We start from the raw sequence: 12,614 nt of genomic DNA, 5'->3' as shown, positions 1-12,614 counted from the left end.
TTACATGCTTTCATTAATAACTTAATTTTATCCCAATGAGAGCTAGTTCTTCTTACTCTATCTTTGTATCCCTCATAAGCATGTGTTCTTTTGTTAGGCCTACTCAGCTGCCTGGTCCTGAATATTTAACTTGAAAAGAATCTCCAGCATTTGTCATTAACTGCTAGTCTCTCTGCATCTGGTTTAGCTATGATCTTTGTATATTTATGTGTAGTCTTTTAAGCAGACGTTTTAAAAAGAAAAAAAATGTAGGACAAACTAGGAAAAGAGAATGAGGGAAATTAAGCAAAAATCTTGTACTGTAGCAGAATTTTTATAGTGTCTGGTAAAAAAATTGGGTTTAAAACGAAATTGATAATTACAGAGTTTCTCTAAGCTAAAATGTATTTTCAATGTTTCTATAACTTTTTGAGGGAACATTGATTTACAACACTGTATATAATTTAGGGATATAGGTTCATGCCTCATAAGCTATATGTTTACACACCATGCCTACCACACATATATACCCAGAATCCTCTGCCATAGACCACTGAGCCTCCTTCCCACTCATCCCCTCTCTAGCCTCTATTCTGCAGCCATATTTCTGGAGTTTGTTTTTATTTGTTTTGTCTGCTCCTTTTGTTTATTTCTCTGTATTTCACATATGAATCAAATCATCCAGTATTTGTCTTTCTTCTTCTTAGTTCCTTAGCAAAATCCTCTCCAGTTCTATGCATGTTGTTCTGGCAAATTTTCATCTGTTTTTAAACTGAGTAATATTCATTTACATGTATGCCACAACTTCTTTACCCACTCATCTATCCTTGAGCACTGAGGAGGTTATTTCTATAACCAATGCAAATAGTGCTGTAGCAAACATAGGAGTGCAAATATCCCTTTGAATTAGTCTTTTTGTAATTCTTCTAATGCATATCTAATTAACTTCAGATAGATACCTAGGAATGTTAGATCAACCATCAGATCTGTTTTTAATATTTTGAGCAACTCCATACTGTTTTCTATAAGGGCTAGCCCTGTCTGCATCCCACCAACATCCTCCCCAACACCTGTTCTGGTCTCATCAGTATGGGTCATTCTCACAATGTAAGAAGGTAACCCATTGTGGTTTTGATTCATATATGATGAAAAGTTATGATGAACATTTTTTCATGTTCCTGCTGGTCATCTACATGTTTTCTTTGGAGAAGTGTCGATTTTATTGGATAATTTTTGTTGCTGAATTTTGTAGATCTTTGATATTAGTCCCCTGTCAGATATATGATATACAAATATTTTCTTCCACTCAGTGGGGCATCTTTTTGTTTTAATGATAGTTTATTTCACTGTGCAAAACTTTTCAGTTGGGTGTCATCCCATTTGTTTATTTTTGCATCTGTTTACACTGCAGTTGGAGTCAATTCCCCAAATACATCCCTGAAGTCAATGTGGTAGAGTGTTCTGCTTATGTTTTCTTCTATGTATTTTTTATGATTTCAGGTCTTACATCCACATCTCTATTCCATTTTGAGTTAACTTTTGTATGTGGTATGAGACAGTGGTCTAGTTTCATTTTTCTGCATGTGACTGTCCAGTTTTCCTAGTACTATTTGTTGAAGAAAGTTTCCTTTCTCTAATGTATACTTTTGGCTCCTATGTCATAGATTAATTGTCCATATAAGTATGGGTTTATTTCTGTAGTCTCTAAAAAATGTATGTTAGAATTTAGTGTGATAGATAATATTTTGTTATTTTATAAAGAATATGGTAAGTTGGGCTACTTATCTACTTTGGGTTATCTTCCCTCCACATTCAATCTGATGTAAAGCAGACCATTTAGTAGTTTGTTTTGGAATCTTTATGGAGCAAATAAATTTAAAGATTTGGGGATTTGATCCGTAGTAAAGTAAATAAGTAAAACTCCATGTCTTACCTACCTATGAAAGATGAAATAATTGAATTTCACAACTCTGAAATATTAAGACAAGAGTCAGTTTTCCTACTATGTAAAAAAATGAAAGGACATTATTCACCACATTATTCACCACTTCCTGAAAGCACAACAGGGAGTTAATTGAGTAATTATAACTAACTTACTCATAATGAAAATGGAAGTGCTATAGCTTATACTTATTAAAAATCTGAAAGGTTATAATTTGCTCTAGAATTGAGTCAAAATTGAGAACTATCTATTAACTTAAAATATTCCATGTAATGGTAAAATTACAAGTACTTATGACAATTGAAACTAACAGTAGCATCATTCCATAAATTAGCTTTTGCATTTTAAAAATTGCCACAGTATTACCCTTTGTCACAATAGTGGATAAATAATTTTAATGGATATGGCAATCCTTATTTCATATGATCATTATGAAGTTTACATGAGTAAATTCATATAAAGCATATGTCAAACACAACAGTTCACATATGGAAAATCTTCAATAAATTATAAACTAACAATTAAATGCTACCTATTTCAAATTACCAAATAAGTAAATATCCAAATCGTGATACAATCTTCCCATTGATGATGGCCTTGATCTTCCACTAGATAATACTGGATAGCTCTAATGCTGAGAAAGGAAACTTTTATATTATATTCCAGCCTTCAACTTTTGCTGTAAATTTTGTTCATTGGACAACACAGACCAGCTTCCCTGTTTTCCACATGACAACTCTTCAAACATTTCTGTACAGCTACATCCTCTTCCTTCAGACCTATCCCTTGACCTATCTTTAGAAAACTGAACCTGGAAATGACCCACTGTAGTCCACCGTAGTATAATCAGGACAGAGCTTAGATTTAATACTTTATTAGTAGTATCTAGAGATTTAATACTTTATTATTAGTCCACCCTTATTCCAGACACTATGTTGGAGGTCAAGTTTAAATATTATTACTGACATTTTGTGTTGCAAATGACAGAAACTTAATTAGCTTGAGTTAAAAGGGAATTTACTAGATTCTGGCAGGTTATTACAGTAGAATGACACTAAGAGATAAAGATGCACCTCAGCCACAGAAGCAACTGACCCAAGGAAACTAAAAATAGAAAGAAGTCTCTCCTGTTCCTGTCTATACAGATCAGATCCCTGTGTTGCCCCCATAGTGGAGATATGGCTACCTGCCAACCCAAGGTTTTACCTCTTAGACCCCAGACTTCCTAAAAGGGACTGTCTTACCATTCTCAGATCTGATTTTGGACTCGAAATAGATTCTCTTTCTTGTTCAAGTGTCCACTTCTGGTCTTATCACCTACGTCATGTTGTACCTTAAGTGCTTATGTGGCTACCATTCTGTATAGGTAGAGAGTTAATTTCTGGAAAAGATGTGCTGGAAGGACAGCCCTGCCAGTGTTCACTGGAGAACACGTTGTTTTAGTTTTCTTTTCTTTTTTTTTTTTTTTTGAATAGCAATTAGTTTAACCCACTTTAACATTTATATTTAAACCTCAGTTTAGTCTCATGTCCTGTTCTATTCTTGTGATTGTGACATCGTTTTTACTAACTGAACTTCAGAACACCTTTGCAGCCTATATCCATTGCTTTTGTATTCTACTTATCCAGAGACTGACTTTCACATCTTCGTGAGTGAATGATAAAGTGTACAGAGTTACAGATAGAACCTTGTTGCAGCCCATTAGAAATTTCTTTGGGGGTGAACATGGATCCATTTATCAATACCTTTTGGGTACAATCATTCAAACAACCACGATGTCTTAGAAGTGAATCTTTGTAGGAGCTCATGGATGTAATGTCAGAGACACTGAGGTTAGAACACTCAACATCTCCTCATCCCATGGGCGAAAACTATTTGAGGAGCAATGTTCCTGCTGCACCAAAAGAATAAAAGCATTTCTTTTTTTTCTTTTTTTTAATTAATATTTTATTTTATATAATTCTTATATCATTTTTCATTTTTGCACAATGTCTGCATTTTCATATTGGTTATATTCCCCATACAATTGCACCCCCCCTTGTTTTGACCCAAGTCCTCTCTCTCCCTGCCCGCCCCCCCATAGTGTGTCTCTGGTTTATAGTTGCTTGTTGATTTTGATTTTTACTTTGTATTAATTAGTCTTTTTCCTGGTCCCTTATTTAGGTTTTTAAATTCCTGCTCTGAGTGAGACGATGTGGTATTTTTCTTTTTCTTTCTGACTTATTCCGCTGAGCATGATCCCTTCTAGCTCCATCCATGTTGCTGCAAACTGCATGTGTTTATCTTTTTTGTTTGCTGAGTAATATTCCATTGTGTATATGTACCACATCTCCTTGTTCCAGTCATCTATTTCTGGGCATTTGGGTTGTTGCCATAGCTTAGCTATTGTAAATAGTGCTACTATAAAAAAAGGCGTGCAGGTGCCCTTTGGAATTACTGATTCTGTGCCATTTGGGTAAATACCTAGGAGTGGAATTGCTGGATCATATGGAAGCTCTATCTTTAGTAGGTCAAATAACCTCCACACAGCTCTCCATAGTGGTTGGACCAGTTTGCACTCCCACCAGCAATGCAGGAGAGTTCCTTTTTCTCCACAACCTCACCAACATTTGTTGTTGCTAGTTTTTTAATATGTGCCATTCTCACTGGTGTAAGATGGTATCTCATTGTAGTTTTGAATTGCATTTTCCTGATTACAAGTGATGTTGAACATTTTTTCATATGCCTGTTGGCCATTTGCATTTCCTCTTTGAAGAAGTTTCTTTTTAGCTCTTCTGCCCATTTTGTCACTGGATTATATTCTTTGTTTTTGTTGAGTCTCATCAGCCCTTTGTAGATTTTTGTGATCAGTCCTTTATCATTAGTGTCCTGTGCAAAAATTTTCTCCCAGTTGGTGGGATTTCTCTTTGTTTTGGTTATTGTCTCTTTTGCTGTGCAGAAGCTCTTTAATTTGATGTTGTCCCAGCTGTTAATCTTTTTTTTTTTAATCCTCTTATTTTTATAGAGGCACTTTTTTTAATTTACTTTTTATTTATTTATTTATTTGTTTGTTTGTTTTATACATGCACTGGGTATAGTCGGAAGCACGGGAGGGTGAGAGAATTCACCAGAGCCAGAGAAGGGAGCAGAGCAGGCAGAAGGACCAAAGTACACTGCTGAGGGGAGCAGCGGGTGGCAGGTAGGTCTGCGCACCATGTGGGACCCTCCTCCTGTGGCCAGGTTGCAGCCGGGGATCGAACTGGCGCCGCAGAGGCCGCGGGCAGCTTCGCAACCCAGCGCTCAACCGCTGCGCCACTGGAGAGGCCCCCAGCTGTTAATCTTTGCTTTCACTCTCACTGCTTTGGGTGATGTGTCTGTAAAGATGTCTTTGAGGTGCATGTCATGTAGTGTTTCGCCTGTATTTCCTTCTATGTATTTTCAGGTCTTATGTCTAGTTCTTTAATCCATTTTGAGTTGGTTTTTGTGCATGGTGTGAGGTAGTAGTCAAGCTTCATTCTTTTGCATGTAGCGACCCAGTTTTCCCAGCACCATTTATTGAACAAACTTTCTTTGCTCCAGTGCATATTCTTTGCTCCTTTGTCAAAGATTAGCTGACCATAAATCTGTGGGTTTATCTGTATTTTCTATTCGGTTCCATTGGTCCATGTGTCTGTTCTTGGTCCAATACTATGCAGTTCTGATGATTATGGCTTTGTAGTATAGTTTGAAGTCTGGGAGTGTGATGACTCCATTCCCTTCTTTTTTATTTCAAGCGAGCTTTGGCTATTTGGGGTTTCTGGTGATTCCATATAAATTTCATCAATAATTGTTCTACTTCTTTGAAGAATGTCATTGAAATTTTTATTGGAATAGCATTGAATCTGTAAATTGCTTTTGGTAGGATGGCCATTTTAATAATGTTAATTCTTCCAATCCATAAGCAGAGGATGTCTTTTTTTATTTCAAGATGGGCTTTTCTCTTGGGCATGAAGTGGTGCCTCATTGTGGGTTTACCTTAAATTTTTTTTTCTCCACTAAAGAGAAAGGCATTTTTTTTTTAAGATTTATTTATTTATTTATTCAAGCACTGGGTACAGTCAGAAGTGCGGGAGGGTGAGAGAATTCACCACAGCCAGAGCGGAGAACAGAACAGGCAGACTGACAAAATACACGGCTGAGGGGAGCAGCGGGCGGCAGGAGAGGTCTGTGCGCCACGTGGGACCTTCACCAGTGGCTGGGATCGAACTGGTGCTGCAGAGCCTGCAGGCAGCTTCGCAGCCCAGCGCTCAATTGCTGTGCCACCAGGGGAGGCCAAAGAGAAAGGCATTTTTTAAAAACGAAATCCAAAGCACAGGAAAAATAATTTTCCACCAATTTTCCCTTGGAAGCAAATTCACTTCCTGCTTATATTTCATCCCTTCACTGTTTTGTGTGCTCACTGAGGAAGACTCATTAGCCACCTCCTGTCTTCCCCCTCTTCTTTCTCACTGTCCCCCCATCCCCACCCACTGCTTTTCCAGGCCTGCTAAGTTCGGGTAGCCAACAAGGAATTATTGACAATCCGCCCAGTAATGCCTAATGAAAACAGTGCAGGCAGTCACAGATGGCCTACTTGAATAAGTGCGGCAGACCAGCTTTTGGCAAAATATTGGGTCAGAGTCCTTGAAAGGAAAAGACGGCCTAGGTGTGGTATAAAGGACTGAGGGGAAGGGGATGAGGTAGTGAGGAGACACTGACACAGGATGAGGTGCAAGTATCTTCTGCTGAGAGACTCAGCAGGTCTTTCTTTAATCAATTTTAGTAATCAGAAAAAAAATGCATTATCATGTGTAAAGCAGAGACAATCAGAGTATTCTATTCCCATGGACTACTGGCTCCTACAGGTTTCAGCTAGACGGTAGCCTTCAAGGTTAATAGATGAAAAACCAAACCTAACACTAAAACTTATGATTTCAGCTAGACAATTACCTAGACAGTGGATAGCCGCCAGTACATCCCTATCAACTAAAGCTTAAGCAAGAAAAGACTTTTCTTATTCGCATGGCCTTCAGCCGGGACCGGCTGCTATTCAGCATCAGAACTTTTTCTACCTAGAAACTTCTTAACACAGTTAACTTCATTTAAAAACTTTCCTAAGAAACTTCTAATAAAAAGGAACTTCTAAAAAAGCAAAAGAAGGACTTACTATAATAGTTGTGCTGGTTTGCTTGTCAGGCATGTACAATAAATTGTCTCCCATTGTCAAGTGGGTCAAATTGTTTAATAACTAATTTCTAAAGAGATAATTTTCCGCGCCATCCACCCACAGTCTGCTGACACGTACAATCCACTGCCCAATATACTCTCTAATAAATTTTTCTCTCTCTATGACCAAGAACAAAAAGCAAAGGGATGCCAGATCTTTAGCCCCATGGTGTGAGGCCCTTTCTCTTTGCTGCTTGTCAGTATCCTATCTGGCTGGGGCAACAAGACCCCCTGCAGCAAATAAGCAAGAGCAGGACCCCTGTAAAAATCTCTCCAGGGAGGGAGAACAATGAATCAGTTTCTCAGCCACCTGGGGTTTCCTCATGCAGGCTTGTCTCCCACCAGCAACCCTATGACACCTTCATTATTGAGGAATCCCAACTCCAATCCTTCGGAGGAGTGACATTTTAGGAGCCTTCAAAGGAGAAGCAGATGTTTCTCTAGTAAAGAAGGCAGAGAAAGATGGTCCAGCCAAAGGGACCAGCATATACTAAGGGACGAGAAGGCCTGGAAAAGAATGAACATTTAGGAAGTGTCCAGATGTCAGCTAAATTAGAGGGTTCCCAGGTAGGGCATGGCAGGGCGTGATGGGAACACACTGGCCATGGAGGGCCAGGTCAGGTCCAGATGTGAAAAGTGAAGGAATCCCTTTGTTACAGGAGGACGAGGGGTACCCCAGGACCTCCAAACCTGTCTGCTCTAAATAGGTTCTGCCACCCAGCACATCAAGACAAAACATGCTCAAGTGCATAAAAGCTTCAATGGAAAACAACTTTAATACAATTAGTGTGCAATAAAGAGAAGAAAAACAGGAAGAATACAGTTTCCGAATCAAGCACCAAAAACTACTACCCATGCGCTTGTGGGTAAATGCCCAGCCAAACAGAGTTAGCTCAAAACAGGACCCGAGTCTAAGGCATTTCCTGGTGGGGGCCCATAGGAAAGGGGCAAAAGGGGCCAGGAAAGTCTAGAAGGAAAAGAGCAAAATCAGGGCCTCCCCATGGCTCAGCGGGCTGAGCGCAGGGCTGTGAAACTGTCTGCAGCCTCTGCAGTGTGGGTTCGATTCTGGCAGGCCAGGGAGATACCCACACGGCGCGGCAGACCTCTCCTGCATCGCCTGCTGCTCCCCTCAGCAGTGTCTTTGGTCCGTCTGCCTGTTCTGCTCCCCACTCTGTCTCTGGTGAATTCTCTCACCCTCCCCTGCACCTGGCCTGTACCCCAGACCTTGCATAAAAATAAAATAAAAAACTAAAAAATAAATAAATAAAAGAAACAAGCAAAATCAAAATCAAAACCCAAATCAATATAAAGGCTGCCATTGTCAGCCTCCCCACAGGTCTCTTCCCCACATCTCTGTCTCTTTCAATTGTCTCCCTCCATATCCCCCAAGTTCCTGATACAAGCCCCAGGCCAAGGAACAAGTAAGTACAGCTTCTTCACATGTCTCTCTGCTCCACTGTCTCCTCCAGGTGCTGGTCTTGGTATCCCCTTCCTTCTTTCTCCTGCCTTCTCTTGCTCCCCGTCCCTGCTCAGCTCCACACTTCCATGACGGGGCAAGTGAGACACAGGGCAAGCTAGAAATTAGGCAGTTTTAGGGACAGTGCAGGAGGGGACCTCTGAAGAATTTAGGGATTTTCTCCTCAATAAACTTTTTCTTTCTCAAAACAAACCTGTGTCTTCTTGCTTGCTTGCCTGAGAGTCTGCGAAGTTCCTGCTGCGGCTTCAGAGACACCATCCCGTGGGGGTCTAGTGGCTGGGACTCAGCGCTGCACCTGCAGCCTGGGATCTGTTCCGGGCTGGAAGACTAGGCCTGACAATTCCGGTATCACAAGGAACCTGGAAACTCCCCTTTCCTGGGGATTGCCTTGTTACACCTTCAGCTCTAAAATCATTCCTGTGTATTGCCAGCAAGGTAGTTTCTCCCTGTTTGGATAATATTAAGTATTCACCTGCAGGAGGGTGGGGGAAGGACTTTCAACAATGCTTAAGAGAAACCCACACCTTGACCATTCACTCTGCTATCTGATGAGCACTAAATTAATTTCCATATGAACGCATGATGTGGAGGTAAGACACAGAAACACGAATTACAAGAGACACAGCCAGCTCTTATTAAATTTCCCAGAAACACAGTGTGTGCATTAATTAGTCTAAAGCACCTGGAACCTAATGCAAGAGAGATTTACAGGGAGCAGTGGTACAGAGATGGATTAACCCCAGAAATAGGTTTGGCTCTGAGGCTGATATTTTCTTTTCCTCTCTGAATGGAACAAGATAAGACACATTACTTACAAAATGTAACCACTTCTGGCAGTTTTACCTCTGGTTCCTGCCTCCTACCCCCACCCCAAGTGCTGCCAGGCACAGAGACTGGTTCTGAACACAAACCCCTGGGGCCTCTTCAGCTCAAGCCCCAGAGACACTTGCTGGTGAATTGTGCAAATCGGGGGGGGGGGGGGGGGGGGGGGGGATGCCAGTTCCTGATCCTCTCAGGCTTGGCCCTGTTTTCTGTCAATCCAGCTTTGCATGATGAATTGAAGAATTTCCCATATGGCCAAAGGCACCAAGGCACCATCACCACTGGGCTTAATCCTAATGCATTTTTAACTTCCCCCTTTTTAACCAGGTGCCAAGGAGAAAAGATCCACTTGAAAAAATTCCCTGAACAGGCACCAAGGAAGCAAGAGGCATGAATGCCACTTTCTTTGAAAGGCTGAGGCACTGGGAGTAGAAGAGTTGTCATAAAATGCAGGCTAGAGCTCCAGACCCCCTGGGCTGTGACCGAGGCCAAGGCCAGTGTGGCACCCTCAGGACACTTGTGACCTGCCTCTTTATGCTCCTATGGAGAGTTCAGCAGGTGTGATGGGATTTTTTTGGAGTTAGTGGGTTTGGAGTGCGGGGTCCTTGGGCTCACTCTGGGAAAGGTTTCACCAGAGCTCCCGTTTCAGCAACACGCAGTGAGTTTCCCAGGCAAGTTTCTCCACGAGACAGAGACATTGGTTATATTTAAAAAGCAGGTTTGTTAGGGAAAGGGACAGAAGAATAAAGGACACTTGCATAGACACAAGCAGGCAGGAAGAGCTGCCCTGAAAGGGAAGGTTTGCTAAGAGAGGCCTGCATGTTTGCAGGCAGGTGGCCTTGAGGAGAGCGGCCTCCGCTGAGGGAGGTCAATGAGGGGAAGTACAGGTCACGGGTAGGTAGGGAGCTGCTGCCCTGAAGAGGGAGAGAGTTGGTAAAAAGAAGCACCTGCATAGGCACAGGTGGGCAGAGAGATTGCTCCCTGAGCCTGTGCAGACACTGCACTGATATACTCTTCTCTTGTTTGGGAGGGGCTCACTCCTTGTGAGCCTTAGATTAGTTGCTTATTTTTTTTTTTTAAGATCTATTTATTTATGCATACAAGAGCTGGGGTACAGGCCAGAGGTGTGGGGGGTGAGAGGATTCACCAGGAACAGAGTGGGGAGCAGAACAGGCAGACTGACTGAAATACACTGCTGAGGGGAGCAGCGGGCGAGTCAGGAGAGGTCTGCTGCGCCATGTGGGTTGCTCCCTGGCTGGGGATGGAACTCGTCCTGCAGTGGCTGTGGATAGCTTCATAGGTTGCATCTTAACCCCTTGTGCCACCAGGGAGGCCCAATTGCTTATTTTGGATAACTATGTAGAATCTGAAAAGGACAGGAGATTCCACAATGGACTTGATCTCCATATCTTTACCCTTGAACCTTTGCTCTGGACACTCCCTACAGCAGCTTGATACCTGCTCGGATCTTATGCTTTGTAATCTGGGCTTTGGCACCTAAGGATCTTGGTTTCCATAGCTGTGTCAACAGCTATGCTAATCTCTTCTACCCCCACCTCCTGTGTGAGCCAGGTTGCTGGTCTTGTGGGGCCGCCTTTGCAGTTTTGCTATTCCTGTCCTCCATCAGGTGAATACCATGTGAACAGTCTTGTTCTGGAAAGAATAGACTTATTTTGCTGTAATCTTGCTGAGTGATCATGGGCAAGTCACTGAACCCCACATTTTCCTCCACTGTTCAACAGAGAGGTAGAGTGGCATGATCTCCAATATCCGCATGATGTTAAGATCCTATTATTTTACTAACAGCAACCTTATGCTTTCACATTGTGGTGGACATGGTGATGGGCCTCCCAGATGGTCCTTCTGTAACAGGGAGCTTCCCACGAAAAGGGGAGGTGCCAGATTCCCTGCCCCACCCAAGGGAGGGTATAGCTGAGCAGGGAAGAGAAGAAACTGAAGAGGAGACTGGAGAAGGAAGGAAGCAGGATGGAGAGCCAGAAGGAGACCTAGAGGAGGCACATGGAGTGAAGAGACATGTGAAGAAGCTGTACTTGATGTTTGGTCCTAGACGGACTGAAACAGATGTGGGTGAGAGACCAATGGCAGCATTGATCTTGATTTTGATTTTGCACTTTTCCTCCAGACTTGGCTGGCTGTTTCTGACCCTTTTCTATGGGTCCCCACCAGAAGGTGCTTTAGACTTGTGGCAGACTTTTGGGCCTCAGTGGCCCTGCTTTGGTTCAACCCTGTTTGGCTGGGCATTCATCCATGAGGGCATGGGTAACTTTAGGTGCTTGATTTCAAAACTATATTCTTTGTCTTTTCTGTACTGCACACTAATTGTATTAAAGTTACTTTCCATTAAAGGTCTTGTATGTTTTGTCTTGGTGTGGCAGACGGAAGAACGTATTTAGAATGGGCAAGTTTGGGGGTTCTGCGGTGTCCCTCTCTTGCCCTGTAACACTTCAGTGAAGACCTATTGGCCAGAGTTGGAAAGCATCACCAGGAAAAATTGCCTCAAATTGCCTAAAGCTATATACCAGAGTCAGTGATGCTCCTCAGTTCCTCCTGAATAAGCATCCTTCCTGCTAAGCCCCTTCATGGAGTTAGCTTCTGAGAAAGCCCAAACTGTCAAGATCACTCCATAGAATTGTAGAGTTTGAGCCTCTGACTGCACGTCCCCCCAGCCTTCCTCCCTCATTGTAGAGGAAATGAAGTCTCAGATAATGACTTGCCAAGTTCATTCTATAAGCAGGACTGGGACAAAGTCTTCAGTTTCCCACATCTCAACCAAATCCTCCTATCATTCCTCACTGACTTCCCCAACTTAAACCACTTTTCTTTGCATATGGAGAGAGAGAGATGTGTAGACAGAGAGATAAATAGATTCATCCATCCATCTCCTCTGCGAGGAAGAATAATAAGCTAATGCATGCATTCATGAGTTCATTGCCTCTACTTTACACAAATAAACCATTGGTTTTTGTTTGAGGGAATTTTTTTTATGTCCTTGAGAAGCCATATCGCATAAAGACAATAAGCTGTGGATCAAGAACCAGGAAAGGATTCTTATTCTCAGTTTCTCATTCTTGTGCTGCAAATATGCTGCCATTTGAGAGTAGGATTTTTTCAGATTCCAAGACTGGCTGGGGGATAAGAGTGGGGAAGGGG

At 42.1% G+C, this 12,614-nt stretch overlaps 1 pseudogene across 1 annotated transcript in view; it reads right to left on the bottom strand.

Moving 5' to 3' along the window:
• LOC311188340 (class I histocompatibility antigen, Gogo-B*0201 alpha chain-like) overlaps positions 1 to 12,614 on the bottom strand; it is a 677,605-nt pseudogene that overhangs the window by 49,084 nt on the left and 615,907 nt on the right. The window lies entirely within an intron of this gene.

The sequence above is a fragment of the Talpa europaea genome (assembly GCF_964194135.1).
Source record: "Talpa europaea genome assembly, chromosome: 2".
Classification (NCBI taxonomy): domain Eukaryota; kingdom Metazoa; phylum Chordata; class Mammalia; order Eulipotyphla; family Talpidae; genus Talpa; species Talpa europaea.
Note: the sequence above shows the minus strand (reverse complement) of the source record. Positions and strands in the feature narration are given on the sequence as shown.